We start from the raw sequence: 25,027 nt of genomic DNA, 5'->3' as shown, positions 1-25,027 counted from the left end.
TCAGTCCTACTCGCACACGATAGCCACATGTCATGTAAAATTGATCTGATGAAAGGAGATGTGAGGAAGGCTGACAGCCCCTGTAGCTTGGGACTTTATAGAAGCACAGAAGCCCAAGACATTAGGCAAACTGGGTCAGCCTACTTTTAGAAGTTGACATAAAGAACCCGGGGTCCAAGTCATCATGATGAAGCTAACACTCTTACACCATAACATATATTTACACGTTTAACTCACGCTTTCACATTCTGTTGGTCTTCTTCAGTTTCCTCTCAACTTTCTACATCACTCCTCATGCAGGCAGAGTGAGCAGATGGCTCTCACCTACAGGGTTGCCACGGCATCAGTGACTCATCATTCATGACAGAGGTTCCCTCTGTCCGATATCGCCAGTACTGCTCTTACACAGACCTGGGATGTGTGCCCGGTATAAAAGCTAGCAGAGTGACCAGACAGCACTGGCCTGAAGTCGTGGCATCCGCTCAAATTTCTGATTTTCGGCAGAGCTAAAGGTCTCAATTAAACTAATGGCAGTAAGAGGAGATTGTTGCTAAACTAAACAATCGAGCTCTGCGAGCAAGACAAACAAATTGACAAAGAGACTGTAATTTTATTCTCATACTGTCTTCTAACACTTTTCCTTTGCTCTCTGCCTCTACCATAGATGTTTTCCTCTTTACTAATTGAACTGACTATATTTCATTTCCACTCATCTCAAAATAAAATAAAGAATACTAATGTAACACACAGAGACTGATTCTCAATATGCAAGTCCTTTATCTGCTGAACATCCCCAAGATGCAGTGCAGTCTTTTTCTCTCATAAACATGACATTAATCTTAGCAATTATGGTCTATGAAATCTCTCCCTTCCATCTTTCCATTATCATCAGAGGACTGTCAGATGATCCCAGTTGACAGCTAATGTCCTTGTAATGGAATTTGTTTTAAATAAAAGGCTGGTGGCCTACAGAGATAAGGTCTATTGTTTTGTCAGACATCCATTGCGTTCATATCCCTGTTTTTCTCTGAACCCCATTCAACTCAGTATGAACAACCTAGAATGACATTGATATGCCTTGACACTGGGTGGCTCTGGCAAGTTCTGTTTTTACGCTAAAAAAGTGCTCTGTAGGAGAGCTCTGTACGGAGATGCTCTCACTCGGGCTGCAATTGGAAACCAGTGAGGAGAATTTTGAAAATGCTATGTTGAATGGCACAATTGCCAAGGTTGGATTGAACTGTAGAAGCATTGTAAGGAGGACACAGATGTCAGTCCTCTTGAGATAGAAATGCAATAGTAATTTTGTGGAGTGGGTGGCACAGGGGTCAATATAAACACATCTTCTCTGAGCCTTCTTGTCTTTTTTCCAAGCCCTCGTTTTTCTTTTCAATTTTTTTCTTCTAATTTCTCTGTCTTTCACCCCAGCCTGTTATTTTCTCAACAGAAGCCTCCGCCCACACGTGGCACTAATTGCTGTGTGTAAGAAATGGCAAAGAGAACGAGTGAGATGGATGTGATCTGTCAGGATGCATGTATGCGTGTTGGTAATTAGTCGCAAGAAATCTGCTTGTGTGAATCTGTTCCACAAGCACACAGTTGATTCACCCAGAATGGCTCATGGACAGAAGACAAAAGAAAGGGTGGAATTCCTCTAAAGACTGTCTGTGGAGCTCTATCAGGAATTCCTTTGATGTGGAGCTTTCATTTTTAATGAACACCTGAACAAAAGTTGCCAGGCGGAAGCTTTTCCCAGCCAGTCTAAAAGTCTGTAACTCGTTAACCTGACAGTCCTTAAAAATAGAGCAGTCACATATGTTAAATGGAAGAACAGAACAAAATATGCAAACAGCAACGGTGGCTAGTAATTAGGGAGAAAACAGCACAAATCACTAGTATGATGCATATACCATTCAAAGTTGGATTCAGCTGTTCAGCAAGATGCATTAACTTTCATCAAAAGTGACAGTAACACGTTTCGTTTTAAGTTGAAATTTAGTTTTAGATAAATGCTTAAAATAAGATAAATGTTCCCACAAAATAATCAAACAGCACAACTGTTTTCAACATTGATAATAAAAAAAAAAAAAGTATTTTGAGCAACAAATCAACCAACGCTTATCTCACAACCATTTGTATGCATTTTGTACCATTGTCTACACTCAGTGGATGGGTAGGTTTAGAGGCAGGGTTAGGAGTAGGTTATATGTATGAATCATATGAATTGAAGAGCTTGTAAAGTAAGTAAGATTTAGCAAAAAACATACAGGGGTGCGTTTCCAAAAATCATAGTTGCAATGCAATTTCCCATTGACAACCAACCAAGTTGCTAACAAGTTGCCTATGGTTTTGGGAAACCCCTGATTAGTACAAGAGAGGTCATACGAATTAGCCACCTAATAAAATATGTACAGATTACCATGTTTTTTTCATCACAGGAAAAAATAACATTAAAAAACGTATAATATTTCACAAATATATATAGTTTTTAATTTCAATGAATCAAACTTTAGAACAATATTGCACATTTTTGCATTATAGGAGGACAGGATGTATTAATAAATTCTCACCTAACATGACAAATGGGATCCAAGGTATGTTGAATTGTATTTCCCTCCTGTGAGGTTGAAAATGCCTGCAGAGGTGAGTGTAGCAAGGCTGACAGTCACCAGAGCTAGAAGACCCAGCCAAGGCTTTGTACGCACACAGTCTCGCATTGAGCAGCACAGCATGGCCAGCGAGAGGCACACAGCCAGGCTAAAGAGCAGCGGTCTTTCTGATACCCGACTGGTCCTTTGGAAGTCCCTCTGAAGAGAAGAGGAAGTGAAGGGGTATAGGCTAAGCTCTGGATGATCCTTCCCAAAGTTCTCCAATTCTTTGCAGAACAGCAGCTCCCAGGTGGCCGCTACCACTTCGTTCAATGGGCTGGCGGCTTGTAGGTAGTATGTGAGTTGAAGGGCTCGAGCAGAACGCACCCCGTCTCTCCCTCCACCTGCCAGGACTCCGCCCAGTTGGTGCCCAATATAGGCCTCCGTCCATCTTGAGTTTGGTGATAGGGTAACGCAGAAGTGGGGCTGAGCGGTTGGATGCCCGTGCTGATCTCATCTCCTCCAGAACCCGCAGGATGTCATCCACGATGCAGCTTCTGCTGTCATCCAACAGGCAGAGGTGGGCAAAGGTGTAGTTGAACCCCAACATAGGAACCTGGATCTGAGTGATTGTGTTGTGTAGCTTGGGGTGGAAAAATAGGAATAAAAAATAGACATTACTAATTATGTACAGTTAAATACAGATTAACTAAATTAGATTTAGTCAGTGAAAATATATACACTTCCATTCAAAAGTATGATCAAAAATACAACAAGAACAATAATAATGTGAAAAATTACTAATTTTAATTTTGATGTCTTTTAAATGTTAGTCTTGTGATGGCGAAGCTAATTGTCAAATAATCACTCTAATATGCTGATTTTGTGCTCAAGAAACATTCTTTTTACCAATGCTGAAGTACCAATGCAGTTGTGCTGCTTATTATTTTTGTGGAAACCATGAAACTTTTTTTTCAGGAATCTTTGATGAAAAGAACAGCATGTAATTGAAATAGAACATTTTTGACATATTTGTTGTTAATGAATCCTTGTTGAATAAAAGTATTACATTAAAAAAAAAAGAAGAAGAAGAAGAACAGGTGAAATGCACTGACTTTAAACTTTTGAATAGTTCCGTGTTATATTTTTGCAACATTAGGAATGCATTCACATTAAAATGTTTAATACTCGAGTAAGCTTTAATTATGTGATTATATAAATATTTCATCACATTTAGTTGTAACTATCTTGTTGCCAGGCAACAAAAAAATCACATCGCTACAGGAAGAGTTTGCCAACCATTTTACTTCCTGTTTAAAACAAAACAAAAAAACAAACATCTAATAAAAACTTTTCGACTTTCTTCCAAGTAATCCATTTGAGAGGAGGATTGACGGTCCTCCGAGGTCAGTCTCTCTGCGTTGTTAATGTCAGACTGATTAGACCTGTGTCAGACCTCAGTTCACGGGGGAGGCTGCCTCCTCCAATGCTCCTCCGGCCTCCTCGAGCAGCAAAGAAATGTCAGACACACACCAATCAGGTCTTTAATTGCTCAAGCTTGATAATTAACCCTCTGTTGGAGATTAAAGCATGACATCTGCATGCCCACAGTCTCTGACCTAGACTGACATTCCAAATGGGCTGTCTGCTCTTTATGCATTGGAAACAAAAGGCATAGAATAAACTATATATATACTACATAGAATATAATCACATCAAGTCCTTTGAACCATGATTTTTCCTTCTTTCAGAATCAGATCTGATCTCAGAATATGCAATTGTCACACTGCATTTGACTTTATCAAATCAAGGCTCAGCAGAGGAGAGCTAACCTCATTCCCAAAGGTGGTCTGAGATACAGTGAACAAGGTTATAGAAAGACCTGTTGTTCTATTTCTGGACTATAAAATGCATTGTGAATATTAAAAAGTGCTTAAGATGTGGTTGCTGCTCACAGCTCAGGCTAGTTCAGTTAGCTTTCTGAAAATTGAAATGAATGTTTCCATTTAGAAAGGATAAGTCTAAATGCACATGAAGTGAGTACTTTGCATTTAATAATAATATGTGTCTATGCTAGCAAAATTTCAATATGAAATATGAAGCCACAGTTTCATCAGCATTCCACAAAAAAGAGGTGAAGTGCTCAATTGGGTTTTGTCTGAACAAGTACAGTAAGCAGAAGTTGCCAGCATCATATTTCATGTTGGTGGTGTCTGGTGGAGTGATTTTTGGATCTGGATTGGGAAGCTGTGTTACAGGAAGATAAAGTAGACCACAAGCTAACGCTCTGACCGGCACATTGGATGAAAATTTCCTAACATTAAAAAAAAAAGTGATCTGGGGAGAGCCATGGGAAGAGAACTTTCCTTGAAATCCAGTTAATATCATAGCACCTGTATCACAAGGGAGTTAAAATTTCAGATTTGTTCAGCTTTGACAGGCAAGCGTTGTCAGAGTTATTATCCCAGTGATTCTTGAGTACTGGGGGAAAAAAAAATAAAAAAATAAACAAGATAAATAAAATAAACAATAATGGATTAGAGAAGTATCTAGCATTTTCTCACTTACTATGGGACTACTATCAGATACAATATTGAATAAACATACCTTACATAAATATTGATTAATCACGCATTTTGACTAAAATAACCATACTTACTGTATTTTTCATATATCACGTGTGTGTTGTATTGTTTTTGAATTGCTAGCTAATAGGAGCAACTTAAAACATAAAAAAACTCAAGCATGTTCTTCTAAGTTTGTGCAATGAGTTATTCACATAATGTGAATAGAGCCAAAGCATTACGTAAATCTGTCAAATAAATAAACGCAGAAATAACAGAACCTGTCTTTGTTGAAGTGATAAAATATTAAAAGAAGGACTTGAGTATAAAAAACTGAATTAAATATTGATATTACGTGAGCACACACACACACACACACACACACACACACACACAAATAATAATATTAAAATATCTAACAGTGCTGGAAAAAGCAGGTCTAAGTTGTAAAGCCGAATAAGAGAATATCTTAAATCATCCCAGATGTCAGGAACCTGTTTTTTTTTTTTTTTTTTTTTTTTGCCCATCTTTGAAATATGAGAAGACTAATAAGCTTCAGGGAAAAGTTGGAACTGCGAGCTATATTAATAAAATATTGCTTCATGGAGTCCTGACAACATTTTTGCAACGTTTTAAATTTTGAAAACAAAGCAAATACTCCAGAGAAAGTTCGCTCACCTTTAGGACAGAGTTAACGTGGTGAGGGTCCAACACGCTCCCCCTACGCGAAGTCACGATGACCCGGCCATATCTGCCGGGTGTTTGCAAATCCGAGTAGAGCGTGTGCTTGGATCGGTTTACGGGGAACAAACTATCCACCAAGTTCCCCTCGATCTTCGCCAGGCTGTGTTTGGGGGCTAACAGGAACTCCACGTTTTCCTCTATGCGGTATCTGCTGAAGCTCGCGCCCAGGAGGATGGAGATCAGCACGGGCGCGGAGGCAAAAAACACCGGGTGATTGGCGACAAAGTGGCCCAGTTTGTGGAATGACGTCCTGAGCCCTTCGTGCAACACTTGTCGCAACATCCTAGAATGCAGCAACAGCACAAGGGCGATGAACCAGCATCAGCATCAGAGAACCGGAGCATCAGTTTTCAACCCACGCAGCTGGATAACTGAAATGATGAAGCGTTGCGTTGAATCTCATCAGGTCCTTCTGGGTCAGAGACATTTTGTTAGTACTGCATCTACTTTACTTTTAAGAAAAAGAGATAAGTCAGAATGAAAATGCATTCAAAACGCTGCAGCGTTTGGCGATTGTTTGCATGTGGCACTATAAGTGTGCGCGTTATTCAGAGACTTTCTAAGGGGACGACTCTTCTTTCAGTATTCTGTCTGTAATTTTGGGGCGCAGTCGGTTGATGTTCTTTTTTTGGCGTCGCTTGTAAAGTTAGGTAACCTGTAAATACCTGAAAAGACATTTAAAACAAGACGCTGAAAGGGTTTGTCATATGTGCAAATCTATAATGAAGTCATAAATAATAACTATTATGATTTATCGATACACCTTTGCACATCGAGATGCAAAAGCGCTCGAGTAGCGAAACGTTGCTATTGTTATCTTCTCAAGAATAACGCTATTTCTGTACACGAGCTTGTATTATAGTACAATTCTGACTAATTTGTAATCTAACTTTAAGTGGAACTCCATTTGAAATGAACTCTTATGTAAAAATACGTTCTTTTAAGAACCCTCAAACCATTTGTTTCGACTTCCTTTGGGGTTCAAGCCTTAATTTTGGGCTCAACATCCAACCCCCATCCTCCCCACCCCATAATTTGCACCCTGGGCAATTCATGTTTTAAGGGAGTGACAGGTTATATTCATAGACAGAAAACCGCTAAAAAGACCCGACGAGCTGAAAAGTGGCAACAATCTGTCTGGTTTAAACTGTGTGTTTTTTGAACAGGGAAAGAAATATGGTTCTGAATTATTACCAGTCACGTCTTTGCAGTTTCATGCCATCTGAGAGACCCAATTTCCATAAATGCGTAGTTGATCCGAGTGCCAGGAATTATATGCTCGTTTCTCGTAATAGAAACGAATCACTTTTCTCTTTGATTATCTCCACAGCGTCTTAGAAAGGATAAATCCAGTACATATCGGTGTATTTTTTAACAGTGAACTGGTCGTTTACTTACAAACAGTTTCAAATGCGCAAATACAGTTTTGTATATTCCATTATCTATGAGGTGCGTGTCATTGATCCATATTAATCACGTACCGCGCCCAGCACGACCGCTTTCCGTTGTTACCAATCTGAGAGCACGAATCTCCACCACCGAGCTCCGCGCAGCTCCAGCTCGGCCACTTGTGTGCATTATCGTATACCGAGTTAAGGCATTCGTTTATTGCGCAAGGCAGCTCCACAAAAAATATTCACAAACGAACGCGATGCGGCACTTAATTGCTCAGTTACAGAGCTGATTCAGAAGTTCCAGTTTCCCGAAGAGTCGGCCGGTGAATGCCGGTGGTGCCCCCACCCCCATTACACCTAATCACGGGAATGGGGTTGTGGAAAGGCTAAAGGAAAGCTCTTCTGATTGGTCTGTCAACGTTAGACCATACATAACATAATAACACACACAGAGACAACAATTCTGTGACGGAATGTATCTGTGACAGCCTGTTAAAAACTGACATGTTATAGAAACTGTTTGCAATTACTATGCTAATTTAAACGTACAATTATTGTGTCAGTACACGCAGAGCACGATCACTTTATATTAGACAAATTACCACCGTTAAAACAAAACGAATACATTTGGCAAACTAATATTTCCCTCTACAGAAAGGGAAGAGTGGTCAGAACCAAAGCCAGTCATAGGCTTGATTCAGCACCATGGACAGGGATGAATGAAGTACCACTTTTGGTTTCTTCGGAGGATCTGCGAGAACACTTTTGGAAATGAATTCGGGGACCATTAAACAGTTTACCCAATATGAAAACTTGCTCAACATTTTCTCACCCTCAGGCCATCTGAGATGAGATGTGATCAGGTAGATGAGTTTCTTTTTTCATCGGAACAGAGTTTGATCAATTTAGCCTTAAATCATTAGCTTAACAGTGGACCCTTTGCAGTGCATTGATTTGAAGTAAAAAGCATCATAATGAATAACTTATTACAAACATACAGTTTTTCGTTTCACAAGCTGTTAAGATGGACTGAAGTCATGTGAATTACTTGTAAATTATTGGACTCTCATTCTGATGCCCCCCATTCACTGCAGAGGATCCATTGGTATGTAAGAAAGTAAAGCTAAGCTAAAAAAAAAAAAATTCTCCTTTTGATGTGCTTTTGGTTACTATTGGCAGAATTCCCCATCTTCTCCCTGAAACTGCACAATTTTCATAGTTTGAATCCTTCTATATACTATATCATGGTCAGGGTTATACTGTCCCAGGTCTCTTTGAATTCCTCAGACAGACAGTCTCTGGCCGACTGATCATTTAATAACACTGTAACAGTCTGCTGGAGTGCAGGGGCATAGCTCTGGATCTACCCATGCATGTCTAATCAAGAACTGAGGCCATGATTGAGCATGGCTCCCCTACCTGGACTGCTCCAGTGCAGTGCCAAATAATTACAACTATATTTTACATGTGGTTTATTGAAATCCACAGTGCAGTTGTTCAGATCGATTTTATTTCTCTTCTTTCTGCCTCTAACCTTTGACCTAAGCTGTAGACATGTAATGAGCATCACTGTTTTATATGGTTATTGCCATGGTAACCATTGCTGATGCCTCCTGTAGCCCATGCTTTGCCATATAATTTCAGCAAACCGACAAAGAGTGGTTTCCATGGTTACAGCTTTAGGGCACCATTGTGACTTCACAGCTGAAAGTGCTGGTTGTGTTTAGTGTTTGTAATACCTTCCCTGAGTAAATGTTTGGACTCATGTTGTATTATTGCTCCTATGGAATATTGTGCTGGCAATATATGGAGCAAATAATGGCATTGATTCATAGGGAATGCACAGGCAAAATATGTACCTTGAATGCAAAAGTTGCTTTGAATAAATAATTCTGCCAAATGCATAAATATAAATATAGAAATCCGAAAATGCGACTAAGTGGAAAGTCTAGGCAGAGTTTATTTTGGGGAGAACAGAAGTTTGTTACCGTAAAAAGGTAGAGAAGGTTCAGTTTTCACAGAAAGGTGGGAGTATGCCTCTGGTTGTTTGGTCTCCAGCAGAAAATTTACAATAGTTTCTGGAAAGAGTCAAAGATTAGAGCTCAAATCTCACTTGAGCTGTACTGTGTTCAGGGAAAATCTGAACTGAATAAGGTTCCGTTTGCTTGCTGTGCAATGTCTGGGGAAAAGTTGATATGAGAGGAGGAGACCTGGATTGAGAGGAGAGGCGAAAAAGAGATAGAGTGAGAGGGAAAGAGAGTAGTGATGTGATGGCAGAGAGAGAGAGAAGGAGAGAAGGAGAGAGATGCAGCGAAAGGCAGGGCGGAGAGAAAATGTGAGCTGAATGTCAATGATGTAAATTTTCTTCCCTTAATCTTTATCCTTATTTTACCTCAAACTTTTTCCAAGTCATTTTCTTTATTCAGTTTAATCTGGTTTACTAGGAGAATTATAAAAATCTAAATCTATAAATACATAATAATAATAAAAAAAAAAACATATATATATTTAGAATCAAATTATGCAAGATAATATTAGATAATGTTTTTAATTAGGTTCATTTTTATACTGTAATGTTAAGGTTTATCTTGTTTTAAGCATAACCAAATGTTGTTAGGGTTGATCTTAAAACAAAGAAACACATAAATAAATACCATAGCTAAATAAACAGAGATATATTCTCTGAAAACAGGTCTTAAAGGGATAGTGTATTTAAAAATGTAAAACCTGTGTCATCATTTACTAACCCTCATGTTGTTCCAAACCTGCATGTTTTATTTCTTCTGCAGAATGCAATATATTTTGAGAACTGTTGGTGCAGAAGAAAAAGAGTGACACAGGTTTGGAACACCATGAGGGTGAGTGAATGATGACAGAATTTGTATTTTTTTTTAGCAAACTCTTTTTATTGCTAGTCTCTTTAAAGGGGTCATGAACTGCCTTGGTTTCTTATTTTGTACTGTATGAAGTCCAATTATGATGTTATCAAGATTTGTAAAAATTTTTGCGTTTGGGTTTCGTGTAGCTCAGTTGCTAGAGTACTGTATTATACAACGATATGTAATCATGCGATCACAAGTTCGATCTACGAGAACGCACATGCTTATAAAATGTATATGATCTATAAATCATCATTTTGCATGATTTCTGTGAGGGGTAGGTTAGGGGTGGGGTTAGGTGTGGTCATTCGAACGAAAGCTACATAGTAAAAAATGTATGAATTACTGTGAGATCGGTGTAAAAAGTTCGCACATTGCATTTAAATAAGAGTGCATTTTGATTGGTAATGACGTTAGGCAGATGCAACATGATACTGTCATTATTTTTATGCCCACTTGGGGGGCGCTTAACTTTAAAACATAAAAATAGGTCGTTATAAGGTGCTTGCACAAATGACCTATATGGTATATGACAGGCTCAGAATTCTACATAAAAAAAACATCATAAACAAAGAAGTAATACACTATTTCCTGTCCTGTTTTGACCCCCTTATCAGAACGCTCTGTTTGAATAGGCATGGTGGATTGTAGACTCCCAATGGTACGATTAGCTAACAGTTGTGCTTGTTTAACAGCCTACGTCCTACACAGATGGATGCCATTGTGATTTAGGTTAAAAAATCATAAATACTCAGCACATATCAAGTGATTTGTAATAACATACTAAACAATAGTGATCATGTAATGAAAACAGTTACTCACGTGGTGCGACAACAGATCCAATAGTCGGCACAGCATCATCTTTTGATTTCAGGTTTTCTGAAAATCCTGAATCAAATTCTCAATATATGACCCATTTAAAACTATATACAGTGGTATTCTTTTATGATATTCAAGAACTTTCTTTCACAAGCTTTTTCCCCTTCAGTTTACTACAGACAACTTTCATTGTATTAGCTAGACCTTAGTGAGAACAGCAGCTGCAGTAAGCTATTTTTGTTCATTTCACTCTGATTCCCTGCCTTACTAGTCACTAAAAACTTCCCAATTAAATTACACGAAAAAAAAAAACCCTGTCAGTGGTACTGTTATATATCTACTCACTGATTCACATCAGCTCCTGTTTAAGTAGGGAAATTACTGAAATTCATAAATTATCTCTCCACTCCTACATCTCTCCATCTGTCTGTCCTTATGACAATTTCATCCCAAGAGGAAAAACATAAATAAGGGAAAGATTGAGGGTTATGTGCATTCACAATGTGGGCACTTCATATCTGATGGCGGTAGACTATAAAACCACTCTATATGTCTCTCTTTCTTTCTCTGAAGGTCAAGAAAACTGCAGTCAACATCAGAAGGAAAAATCGGCCAAGCGACAGAACAGGTAAGGATGTACACAGTGAATGGGAAATTATACCTTTCTGACAATATGAATCCTGCATCCTGCTGACTCAAACTGGGCACAAGAATTGCATGGTAATCCTCACCACATGCTCACAGGAAACGCTAAACATGTTTACAAATGAGTCAATTCAGGAATAAACACACAAACACATACGGACATGTTCATATAAACTGGTCATCTTCATGTATTCTGTATACAGTATATATATATATATATATATATATATATATATATATTAAAGGCGAGTTAAGGGTTAAGATTTGAATGAAGCGTAACACAGATACATTGTGCATGCTATAAATCACTGCACACCGCATTTCCAAGGACTAGCATTTTCACACAAATATTTATGGATTTTTAAGCGCCTGTCTTCTAAACACATATGTTGAACTGAATAATGAGAGCCTTCTGTACCCACCCACAGTAATAGTACATTCAGCACTTCTTCTCTTTCTGTACACTCTGAATTTTTCTTCACTGTTCAGCTCAGACTTATGTTTCTAATATTTGTTTTGTTTTCCTGGCTCTGCAGTTTAAAGCAAAAACATCAGCAGAGGCATAGTTTGAAAAAAGTGCAGTAAAAGTTGTTTATAATAATGGGAATGCTTTCATTTGTCAGGGAGCTAGATTGAGCTCAGCGGAGGCAAAACAGTAATTTAGAGGGAGATTGAGACATCTGTGCAAGTAGCGCTGGGAACACTGGACCACTGAGCCAAAGAGTGTCTTTATCTTCTCTGTCCTTCTCTTTTTTAATTACGGTCTATATAAGCATAGCTTAGATATTCTAAAACAATACATAGCCAAACATACATGGACATCTAAACACCACATCTATAGGTAGTAGTTCAATATTTAATGGCAAAACCAATACATTTTTAAGGAATTTGTCTTCTCTTTGTTTTGGTGTTCCAGTTCATCCCAAACTCTTTCATTAACAGGCCATTTGGTACCAATTTTAGGGCTGTCAATCAAAATTTAAATTGTAATTCAAATGTAATTGATTTAATTATTTTATTTAATTGCAATTAAGACTTTTATTGAAATGATTATACACAAATCAATTAATCAAATTAATCACAGTTATTTGCACATATAATATTACAAAAAAAAAAAGAAAGGAAAGAAAGAAGATATTTAGAAAAATTCTGTTTTCTCTAACAAGAGTCCAAAGTAAAACTGAAATATTTTGTTTTCTTTTTGCACTGGAAAGTCATACAGGTGTGGAGCAACATGAATAAATGAAAAAAATGAAAAAAATGGAAAATTTATGACAGAAAAAAAAAAAATAATATTACAAAATATGAATACATTTCATTTAAAATAAATATATAAATAAATAAATAAATAATAAAATCATATGGTCTGAAAATTATTACAGAATTTGCGAATGGGTTGGCAGTGTAATCCAACCCAATATACATTTTTTTTATATGTATATATGTTGAATTCATAAAAAAAATTAATTAATTAATTCTCTTGTCTTTAATTTACACTGCCATGTAAAAAAAAGATTCCCACTCAGCAATTTACTTTCCTGTAGCAAGGCGTCTTTCCACTCAACACTGCGTGCAAATTGCCTTAAGCTAATTTGGTGGTGGCATTATAAATGTTATATACTGTATTCGAAAGAGTTACTCTCCAGCTCATTGATGTCCTTGTTTAAGTGCCACATTTGTAAAAGAATGAGCCCAGAGCATGAAAAGGTAATCCACTGTCCCACGAGGGGCCAGAAATCAGGGTCCATTAACAGAAAGCAATTAATGACTAATTAGTTAATAAGCAAGATAACAAGCAGTGCATGATTGTGTGGGATATTGCAGATTATGTACCATTTAGTTTATTGCACAGGGACAGAGAGTGTGTGGACTAAAGCTATCCAGTTTGAGCAACAATAAGACGGCTCGAATCAAGCCATTCATCACTGTAATTCACTTTCTTTCCAGAACCTTTAAGTCAGGCTAATAATTCACTGTCTTATTGTCCTATGATTAATTCAGGTTTGTTCGGAGGACAAAGTTCCCAAAGGGACTGTCTGAGTGAGTCGATGAACATGAGCATTACAGAGGAAAAACGAGACGATGGATGGATGAAAAAAGATGGATGGCTGCGTGGAGGAGCTCTAGGGATTTTCTGAGAGGAAACATTACTGTAACATGATCCAGCAAGAAGCACATACAAAGGTATTTCACTCAAAAATGTCATAATACTTATGTTGCTAGAAACCTGTATGTTCAGTATTCTGTGGAACAAAAGAATATACTGTTTTGACAATACATAGTAACCAAAAACACGTTAAAGCACCATGACAGGATTATAAAAGTAGTCGATTTACTCATGAGCTGCGTTTCAAGTGTTCTAAAGCCATATTATAACATTAAGTCAATAAAATACAGAAATTCAAGTCATTATTTGCTGATAATCTTGGAGTTTCTGGTGACTAAATGACGGAATTTACCAAACCTTTCCTTCTTAACTAAATGAATGTGTTAATTCTAAACCAGAATGTGTTAGATTATGAGTAACTCTTGCATTTACTGTTTTAATTGGATATAAGTTAAATATGTAAATGATTCAGCTACGTCCCTCAAACAGACATGCACAAAATGAATAATAAACTATTTGAATCATACTTCTGTACATAATGTGCTGTCGCTTCTGCATTATTCACCATTACTTCAAACTGTCATTTTTTTTAATGGAGAAAAACTACAACTGAAGCACAGAGAGAGAGGGAGATCTATTCTTACACAATGACTCAGCACATCCAGTCTTACACACACACACACACACACTGACACTCTATACGGTGCTTGTACATTACAATTTCTCTTTCTTACTTTGTATGTTTTTGTTCATCTCTTGGAAAGGTTTTGGTGTCAGGTTTGTGAGAATTGCTCTAAAAGCTTTTCAGGGCATTCATACTCGGTGCATCATTATCTCTGTATCAGTTGGTGCAATTCACTACTGCAAAGAGAGGTAATTGTGTAAAAGATAAAATAAGAGATATATTTGCGAGACATGAAGTCACAACTGCACAATATAAAGATGTGATTATTATAGATATAAAGTCACAAACACAAGAAATGAAATCGCATTTCAAAAACGTAATGTGACAAAGTTGCACTATGAGGGATTGCATTATTATAAAATGTTGAGATCACTTTATTATAAAGTCACAATTATGTGAAATAAATTGCAGTTGCAAAAAATAATAACATTGTAAAATATAGGCACAATTTACGAGAAACAAGCTGCAAGATATTTAGGCACATTGTGAAATGAAAATATTAGATATTGTATTATAAAATAAAAGGCAATTGCAATTTTTTATCTTGAAGGTAACAGTTGGAAACTTCCATTAGATATGCTAATAATATAATTTGTCATTTCTGTATTAAATTACGAAAGAATGTAAAACAGAAATGTTTTTACAAGTGGACTCAAAGTACTATTTGTGTGTGTGTGTGTGTGTGTTCATTTATAAAATCTATTATCTAAACAGATCTCCTTCACGTTGTTTACTTTACTTCATCAATATTATGTTACATTAGTATTTTTTAAGACACAGTACAAGCTTTTCTGGCTCAGGTAAGTGTATAAATCCATAAACCTGACATAATCCAGATAATAAATGTCATCAGTATTTCTCAGCACGAAAATAACTGGGGTTTGGAGAGTCTGGCACACTGCAGTGCTGCTACATGTGAAAGAAGGAAACAGATACAGAGAGATGGTCTTCTGTTGTGCCTCTTCTTTCAAGTGAGTGGGCACACACGGCCCCCTCGCCCACTGCCTGCCACGTTATTTCACACCAGCCGCACACACTGCCAAGGCTGAGGTCACCAGGCTTTTTATTTGAAATTCCTGTGTGTCGTCACACCAGTAGCTGTCTTTGTGGGTCTGTGTGTAGGTGTTTGATTCTATGGAACAGCGTGACTCACACGCTTCCATAGAAGCTTCTACTTGCCTCATAGCTCAGCTCTGCCTTCAAAGCACACAATAATCAAGTTCTCAAGGCTTTCTGCTGGTGACGATGCTCAATAGCCCAGAAAAACACAACATACCAAAAAAAAAAAAGTGGAACTCGGTTATGGGCGTCAAGTTTGATACATTTTGGTCTGAATCTTAAAGATGGTTGGGAAGGTCTGAAATGTAACCTTCAACACCTTTTCTTCTAAGATGGGAAATGCACGTTGCTGTAAAGATTTGTCAAAGAAAATCTTACAAGCTATCTATCTGTATATCTCTTTAACATCTCTTATCTTACAAGCTCTCTGTCTATATTTCTCTTTAATATCTCTGTTGTTACTCCTAGACAGCAATGAGACAAATTAGATTTGATTTAACAGTGAGATAAATTAAATAAAAACAAAATAAACAATGACCAGCGAATTTCTATTACTTTCATAGAAGTTTTTCAGAAATATATATATAAGTAGCTAAAGTAATGCATTTTTACTTTTTAATATACTATTTATAGATAGTCTATAAATTCTTGATTTTTTTCAGAAATATTTTTAATCTTCATCGCTCAAAATCATTACAAAGATTACAATTAAAACTTTGAAGGGTTACAATTGTCCTTCCTTTGAATGACTTGAGTGCATCTGTGGCCACAGGATCTCACTAGTCTCTCACACTGCTCTGGTGTGATCTTGGTCCACTCTTCTTCTTGGGGTTGTCTCTTCCACATTGCAGTGACTGTAGTGGGGTTTTTACCATAACTTTGTCACCAAGGGTTTTCCAGAGATTTTCAGTAAGGTTTAGATCAGGACCCTGGCCCGGCCATTTCATTATTTCAATGTTCTTAGCTTCAAGGAACTGCTTTACTCATTTTACTGTTCGACAGTTGGCAGTGTCCTGCATGAAAATTGCTGGCTGATTGGGCAATGAACACAGGGAAGGAACCACATGTTGCTGAAGGTTCTGATAAACATTTACATTCACTCTGAAATGTAGCTGTATAAGAAGGTCAGAAAACATCCTCCAAACTATAACACTTCCTCCTCCATCTTTCACTGACTTTTTTACGTTCTTGGGCTTAGGTATTTCCTCATTTTGATGCCAAACAAAATGATTCAATAAATAAAACCAAAGTTAACTTTGGAGCAGTTCACTTCTCTTCACACAACATTCTCCTCAGCAAAGGTGAGCCTAGTCTCAGCCTCAGCCGTTACACCCACAGACCGTTGGCTAAATGTCGGATGCACATGGGACACAAAAGTGGAAACACTTCAGGAAGTGTCGAAGTCATCATCAGATTGGTTGAATTCTTCAGGATTTCCATGAGACGTGTGTGTCGCGTTCTTTAATGTTCCACCTGGAAACAAAGATACTGTGACACCAAACCCCCTCACAAAAGAAGAAAGCCGGCGTTTTACAACTGTGACAACAAGCACTTATCAGGCTCAACTAAACACTGGACTTTCAAAAGTATGGAAAATATTTAAAGTTTGCATCATGGGATGTTTAAAATATGTTAGAGAGTTTTACACACCGGTCTGTTATTGTGGCGACATTTCCACGCCTCGAAACATGACGATGAACGAAACGAACTGTGATTGGTTGTTTGACATGTCGGTCTGGCTTTGGCCAATGAAAGCTGCCTTGAATTCCATGCGAGAATAAAGTGAGCCTAACTGTTGATTCTGTCAGTCCTACTTCTCTTAAACATGCCGAGACAAATCCTTATACTGTTCATTGCTGAACCGGCAAGCAATTCCAGCTGCAGTGTTGAACCGATTTCTCATTGAGAGCCTTTTCATTATCCTGTCGCGCATTTTGTGTTATGTGCATGACCAGCCTTTTGGGGGAACTTGAATGAGCTAGTGACATTGTAAAGCATTGAAATGGCTAAAATGGTCATCCCTTTGACCTTCATCTGTAGAAACTCCTGTTGCAGGGTTTCAGTCACCTTAGAACAACCCACCATCTTACAATCCCATATTGCCAGAGTAACACCAATAACTTGTAGATATCTGTAAGTGTTATGTAATTTTGATCTGTTTTTTTTTTTTTTTTTTTTTTACATATATCTTATTGAAGTTTTTATACTGTGCTTCAGAATACAATTAATATATGAAATGTGCTTAAACAAATGCCCATCAACTCCTGTTAGGATAATTTGAAATTTGGGAAATTCATGAATTGAATGATTAAGCAATAGAAATACAATATTTCGTATTAACTATTACCTTTATATTTCCTTGTTTTCTGTGACCAGGATCCTGTCTAACATGCTTAAAACTGGAGGAAAAAAAAACAAATTTAAACATACAGTCAGTCACAGTATGTAATATAATATAAGTTTCATTGTTCTGAAAAATAAACTATCCAAAGGATAATTAATCATTTCATATACTTTTACTTCTCCAGAGCAATTTGAGAATAACATCTAAGAACTCGATGTACTGTTTGAGCAATCTTTGTGACATCCGGTGTTCTTCTGTGAGACTGAATCAGAGATTGTCAAGCATTATCTAAACGCATCAGCCTCAACAAGAGACACTTTAATTGTCAATCCGCTTCGCACAAACAAACGGCAGAGAATCCATCATGCTTTTAAGTCATTAAAAGTTAGAAATGACAAACTGTGGAACAAGGGGTTCCAGTTCAATACTCACAAAATTCTGTAAATGTTCTGTAGTTGTGTGTTGGTGTTTTTTGGGAACACAGTGACTGATCAGTCTCATCAACATGATCAACAGTTCCATGCCTTAACAAATGTGTCTGTGAATTTCGTGTTTGTAGCCATCGTGTTATGGGGGGTGGGCGTATGACCACCGAGAGGAGAAAAATGCCTCATTATAGCAGCTAATGGAAAGGCCTCCTAACACGAGCCCTTCGTGGGGGACCGGACATGGTCACCACAGCAACAATCACCACAGCAACCACCAACACAACTGCAGTGAACCACTGAGACTATGATGATCCTGATATTAATACTCACACTTTATGTGATAGAGCCCCCATAGGAAAGAAAATTCAGATTGAGATATCCTCATCATCTTGTTTGGTTCTTTTGTGGTATTTCTCATCAGATAAATCCAAAACCAAATGATGATCTCTGCTTGTCAGCATCTGATTACTGATTACATGTAATCTGGATTATGTAATCAGATTGTTAATATAAAGAATTTGCAATTAGATTCAATTACATTTTAAAATACTCATAATCAGATCACAGTAACTTTTTAATTACATTACATATTATTTGAACATTAGCAATAAATTATTCACAATTTATAGATTCTCCCTAATTCCTCTTTTTCATCTTTTCACTATTCTTTTCTAAAATAGCCTAACACTTATATAAACTCAGAAAGTCTTTGAGTTTTGTGGAAGACACAGCATTTGCCCACTGAATTTAATAATAATAATAATTTCAGGTTTTAAGAAGTTTTTTTCAATATTGCATCAACTACTGATGAACACATTCTTTTTTATTAGAATTATTACTCAGTAGGTTGTTTAACCATGGATTTCTATGTCTTTGGAAGACAAACACATTTAGATACTGTACAGTTAAAATTAATAAATTAAATTAAAAATCACAAACTTGTTTAGTCATCTGAACTTCTTTCACCTAATATATTTACTTGAAGAACCCCTGAGATTTTAAAATATTATAATAATGAAATAGTTGTTCTAGTTGGTTAGTTATGGTCACATGACATAGGTAAACGATGTATAATTTTTTTAGTACGTGTTTTATTTTGATTGATTTTAAAATTATTTTAATTTAATATTTTAATGATTAAACCAATAAGCTTTTCTGTTAAAATCACAAACCCCCTGCAGTTCCTTCTCAATCCCCATTTTGGGAAACCTTAACGTAATGTAATGTTTAATGCACTTTATGTTGTTAATAACAATGAAGGAAATTTTTCATAGTGTTTGTATTTTATATCAATATGGTATATGTGTATCCTATTTAAATCAATGTGATAAATGAGAAAGGCCAAAATGAATCTAAACATAGTCTGATTATACCTAAAATGTTTAATGTAATTGATTAAGTTACTAACAACAATTTTGGAAATCAGTAATGGCTCTGCTCATCTGTGTGTGTTTTCAGGGAATTTTATGACAAAGTGCTGACTGAGAACTCTGTTATGTATGATGAGCTATATTAGAGAAGCCTTTGAGCAACAACATTTTATTTTAGGGAACGGCAAGGAAAAAAGCTGTGAAAGATGAAGGAGAACTGGACAGGTTAGGAGATGAGAGTCAGTCCTTAGAGAGTCTTGTCACACTCCCTGTCAAATCAGATTGGAACAAATCACTCAAAAGAAAATTATATTTTTCCCGCTTGTTACTGTGGCGATGCTGCCTGAATCAAAAGTTATAGTCAAATCAATCATCTCTCTGTTATCTGTAACCACCTGTCTCTACCTATACATGCAATACATATTGCTCAAAGTGCATACAGTAAAAGCACTTCTGGTCAGACGACTTCTGGAGTTACTAATGACAGTTAAAAGAGCTCCAAGGAGTAATGCAATAGGACTTATATAATACACACTTTCTCATCTTATCCAGGTGAATATATCAGGTTCAGTCTGTCTATTTATGACAAAGTGACATCATCTGGGCTGAATTTTCTCCCTGCACAGTATCTTGAGCTGTTAGATTTGGCCTGTGTTTTTTTTTTTTGATTGTTTCATCAACTACAAACATATTTCACATGCACATTTACACTAGTGTACAAAGAATTATTTCAAAATAAATATTTCTTCCCCCAAAGGTAAAGTTTTCCACCCCAGTGTCATTTCTACAACTCAAATGATGTTTTGTGTTCAATAGCATTTTGTGAGAAATTACATTTAAAAACAGTTTTGAGTAAAATGTCTAACTTCTATGCCTTGCTGAGATTCACACTGTAGATAGGATTATATATATATATATATATATATATATATATATATATATATATATATATATATATATATATATATATATATATATATATATATATAGTTATATATATATATATATATTTTAAGCCCTTCACTGGCTCTGTTGTTTAAATGGTAAATGAGTAATGTATAATATAATATAATATAATATAATATAATATAATATAATATAATATAATATAATATAATATAATATAATATAATATAATATAATATAATATAATATAATATAATATAATATAATGTGACAAAATATTTTATATTTTATAGTTTAAAATTGAAAGTCTGGGAGAGCAAAAAAAATGCATGAGCAAAGAACAAAAAGGCATTTCAAAAGTAGCAAAAAGAAATTTATGAAGTCATTGTAATATATATATATATATATATATATATATATATATATATATATATATATATATATATATATATATATATATATTCCAAGACAGTTTTATAGCAAAAAGAATCAAGCTGAAGTTTTGACACAAATCAACCCTTAGGACATGAAATTGCCTGCAGTTGAAGAAACCATTTACCTTTCTCTCCTAATCTATTCCTCTGCCTTTCTGTTACCTGTTCTCCCTTTTTCTTATTTTCACCTCATTTATCTACCTCTCTCAGCTTCTCGGTGTCTCTTCAGTGGAAACGGCAGAGGAAGGGTGGAGTGCTTTTAGCTGCAAAACCATGATAGATAAGAACCTTTTAAAAAAAAAAGGTCTGATCTAGTTAGACACTGAGTCCCATGCTTTCCTTCCCCATTCTACTTTTATTTCGCCTCAAGGCCAGAGCTACTTCAACCCTTTCAGAAATTTACTTTCTGTTTTCAGAGGCACGAATGGTGTCGCAGCTTGTGAACGCTCGGCAGGGAAGGATGTCTTGCTGAGGGCGTAGTGGCTTGGATTTATATTCTGTGAGAGCAGGTGATTAGAGCAGGTTTTTAAAGAAATATGAATCATCTGTGCCTTTCAGCTTGTAAAAGCAGTGAAGTCAGAAAGGCTGACGAATGTGGGACGGTTCAGTCCGTCAGACCCTGAGGCGATGTTCTTGTCAATGACTGATCCAAGTTATCCTGCTGACTTACGATGGCACACTTCTCAAATCTGAAGTGAGAGAAAGAGAAGTGAATTCAGCAGAAGAGATGTGTGTAAATGTCAGCATCAGCATCTCATTGTTGCACATGATATTGCCAGTCCTATTCATAGACTGACTTCCTTTTGTTTTCATGGTGAACTGATGTAACTTTAATGTAACTAAATAGCCTCATCTAACCAGTTTCGGCTACAAATTGGTCAATGACAACATAAGGATCTTTTAAAAGTCAGTTTTTTAATTCTTTTTTGTTTCTACTCCCTAAGGTAACATGGTTGTGGCAAAAAAAAAAAAAAAAGATGGATGGATGGATGGAGAAATTATATTTTAGTGCTTTTGTTTTAGCTTGCAAGACTTTTTCTTAGATCACATTAGATAGAGAAGTTTTATATATATATATACTTGTATTTAATTTACATGTAAACAAAATGTGTGTATATATATATATATATATATATATATATATATATATATATATATATATATATATATATATATATATATATATATATATAGTATATTAAACACAAAAGTAAAAACAAAAAATAATAATGCATCTTTTCAAGGTAATTTTTGGAGAAATATTGTTAAGTGTGACATGTATTTTTGCAACATATTTTAGAAATGTTTTGCAAAACAATTTGAAAATAAATTTAATTTGTACTTTTATGTGTTTTAAATAGTTTTTTGTAAATTTTCTTTATTTGCATTTAAAAGACAGACGCCTTTATTTGTCATTGATTATGCATCTTAGAATACTTCAGAGAAGAATTCTATTAAATCAATTCCAATAACTTCATATAAAAAATGTTTTAGAATTTAAAATGTTTTATTTTATTTTATTAAACACATGCACATCAGGGAGATGTATTCAAGTCATTATGTGTATAAACTGCATTTGTGAATAAATCAAAAGATAAAAAATGACCATCGTGTCATTGACCCTTGAACAAATCCTTCTGCCTGCCAAAAAACACCATAAACCATAATATTCATATAGAGGAGCATATGTCCATACATATCATTACCACCTAGGCCGATCGAATATGATTTAAGTGTGTCAGCATGTTCCACTCCAGATGGTATTTTTTTATGAGAGGCGGAGGCAATAATTTAGCTCTCCTGGATTGCCGCTCATAAATCATACTTGAGATCACTCACATTCGTTCCCACCTGACAGCTCATGTGCCTGTTACTCTGATTACCCCCGTAATCATTCCCGCCTCTGAGTCCATTCTCTGTCATTACCACCACCAACAGACACGTGGAACGTTACTTCACGGTCACACTAAAAAGCTGGTGATTTTCAGCAAGATTTCATGTTCTCGTTTCTCAAGGACACAGATAAGAATCAGATCTCCACAATAGAAGGTGGTCTTAAATTACAGATATTTTCCTTCATTGTGAACTTTCTCATCTTTTGCTCATATTGATACCTGCATAATTGATAAGGAGTTTTGTTGTGATAAAGATGCATCTAGTCATGTTTTCTACAAGGAATTGCTCACAAAATATGACTGGCTCCTGCATTCCCTTGGCTCAACTCTTGCTGCATTTTCGCCATATACATCTATAAATAATTCTTCCATTACTTGGCCGTTCCGCTTTCAGCGTATTTTCAAGTGTATTTATTTTGGATAAGCCCTTGAGGAGAATCTGGCAACCTGACCTCTTAACGGTGAGGTCCCAGCTTAGCTCTTCCATACTTGATAGAATATTAACGGCGAATCTATCTTCTACACTCTACCGGGCATGGATGGAAAACATAATGTGTACAAAACTGTGGGAAGATAAACTGTCTGACCTAAATGTTCCTCCTGTCATGTTCTCTGGCTTGAGTTCCTGCTGTTCTGCGGTTCATAACCTGGACCACCTGGGAGGGATAATGTCAATTCTCTGCCACTTAAATGTCACCTGGAAGCACATTTCAAAATGCAGTTTGTTATTCAGGCAACACCTATTTTGATGAGATTCAATGACTCAAAAAGTGTTGCAGTAAACATAGATAAATAGATAGATGGAGTTTATTCGCATATACTGTAGTGATTGAGTAAACAGACAGTGTATGCTCAGGTCTGGGTGTTTAAAAAGTTCTGTGCACTCGATGTTCATCCAGCTGTGTATAATGCTTTCAAAAAGCTCTTAGTACCCATGTTTCTATCTCTGTGTGCAGCTCAGGGCTATCAGGATGCCACTCAAGCCCAACGTAATTAAACTCCAGAGAACAGACCAAAGTGAACCTATCTTACCTCAACAGGTAAGATCTGCAAAAAGAATAGCTATTTTTATTGTATAAACTACCTGCCAAGCATTGCAACATCCAAAGTGTCTGTTTAAAGATGCAAACATACAAATAGGGTGCAAGACAGAAAATACAGGCCTGTAAAAGCACAAACATGCTTAAAACTCCCTCTAGTGGACAACCTATGAAAAACACGTGTTTTAACTTTCTCTTTATGTACTATATCTCTCTCGCAGACAAACATCTAGTACTGTAATTTCCTACAATATCTGCAACAGCGATTGTAGTACTCAAAGACAAAGGATAAGTTAATGAAATCGGCTTTTAATTCACTATGGGTGTGATCTTTTAAAGATTGATGGGCCTATTAACCACTGGATTGATTATTGCTCTTTTAGCTCTGAGATAGTCCCGCGTCCTCATTAGCTCAAGCCATCAGTTGTAGTGCATTATGGGGAGAGAATGTGATGGGTATGCTGCATGCCCTGTTGATGTCATTATGTTCTTGCTCTCTCACAGACAGTGCAGACCCCTCTACAAACTCTTCAGGTTCCAGTGCACTCATAGGGCGCTGTATTACCATGGGAACAGTAGCCTATACATAAATGCACATAATTATGTTATTGTCCTTGTCTCAAAGACAGCCTGAGTGAGAGGGAGAGCGAGAGATAGAGAGACCAAGAGAAGCGAAGGAAACTGTTCATTGAGGTGCTGCCTTTGTTTTTGACTAACAGATTTTTGAGCTGTGAATCATCTGAGGAGCCTTGTGTATGCGATTTCTCTTCTATAAAACAATTTTAAAATATTGGATAATGGGACTTCGAAATTTCATTTTTTATTCATGTTGCTCGCTGTTTCTTTGAAATTAATTGTGAAATTTACTAGCGACTTCCTGTATTTATTTATATTTGTATGAATATATATATATTTGTATCTATCTATCTATCTATCTATCTATGTGTATATATATATATATATATATATATATATATATATATATATATATATATATATATATATATATATATATATATCTGTGTGTGTCTGTGTGTGTGTATACACACTTTATTATTTAATAATAATAATTTTTAAATAAATTTATATATATATTACAATTTATATAATGTATATTCATTTAACT

The 25,027-nt window shown here is 36.2% G+C and overlaps 1 long non-coding RNA gene across 2 annotated transcripts; it reads right to left on the bottom strand.

Moving 5' to 3' along the window:
* Positions 1-3,149: 3,149 nt before the first annotated feature.
* Positions 3,150-7,950, bottom strand: LOC113042762 (uncharacterized). 2 transcript variants are annotated; one of them, XR_003275622.1, is made up of 3 exons: positions 7,091-7,950; positions 5,831-6,561; positions 3,150-3,231 (listed from the first exon to the last, which is right to left on the bottom strand). It is a non-coding gene; the product is annotated as an uncharacterized LOC113042762 (long non-coding RNA). The 2 variants fall into 2 exon arrangements; XR_003275623.1 differs by having other exon boundaries at positions 5,831-6,308; positions 7,091-7,941.
* Between the last annotated feature and the right edge of the window lie 17,077 nt (positions 7,951-25,027).

This window comes from Carassius auratus, chromosome 24 (genome assembly GCF_003368295.1).
Source record: "Carassius auratus strain Wakin chromosome 24, ASM336829v1, whole genome shotgun sequence".
Lineage (NCBI taxonomy): Eukaryota > Metazoa > Chordata > Actinopteri > Cypriniformes > Cyprinidae > Carassius > Carassius auratus.
The sequence above is the reverse complement of the archived record's forward strand: the minus strand, read 5'-3'. Positions and strand labels throughout refer to the sequence as shown.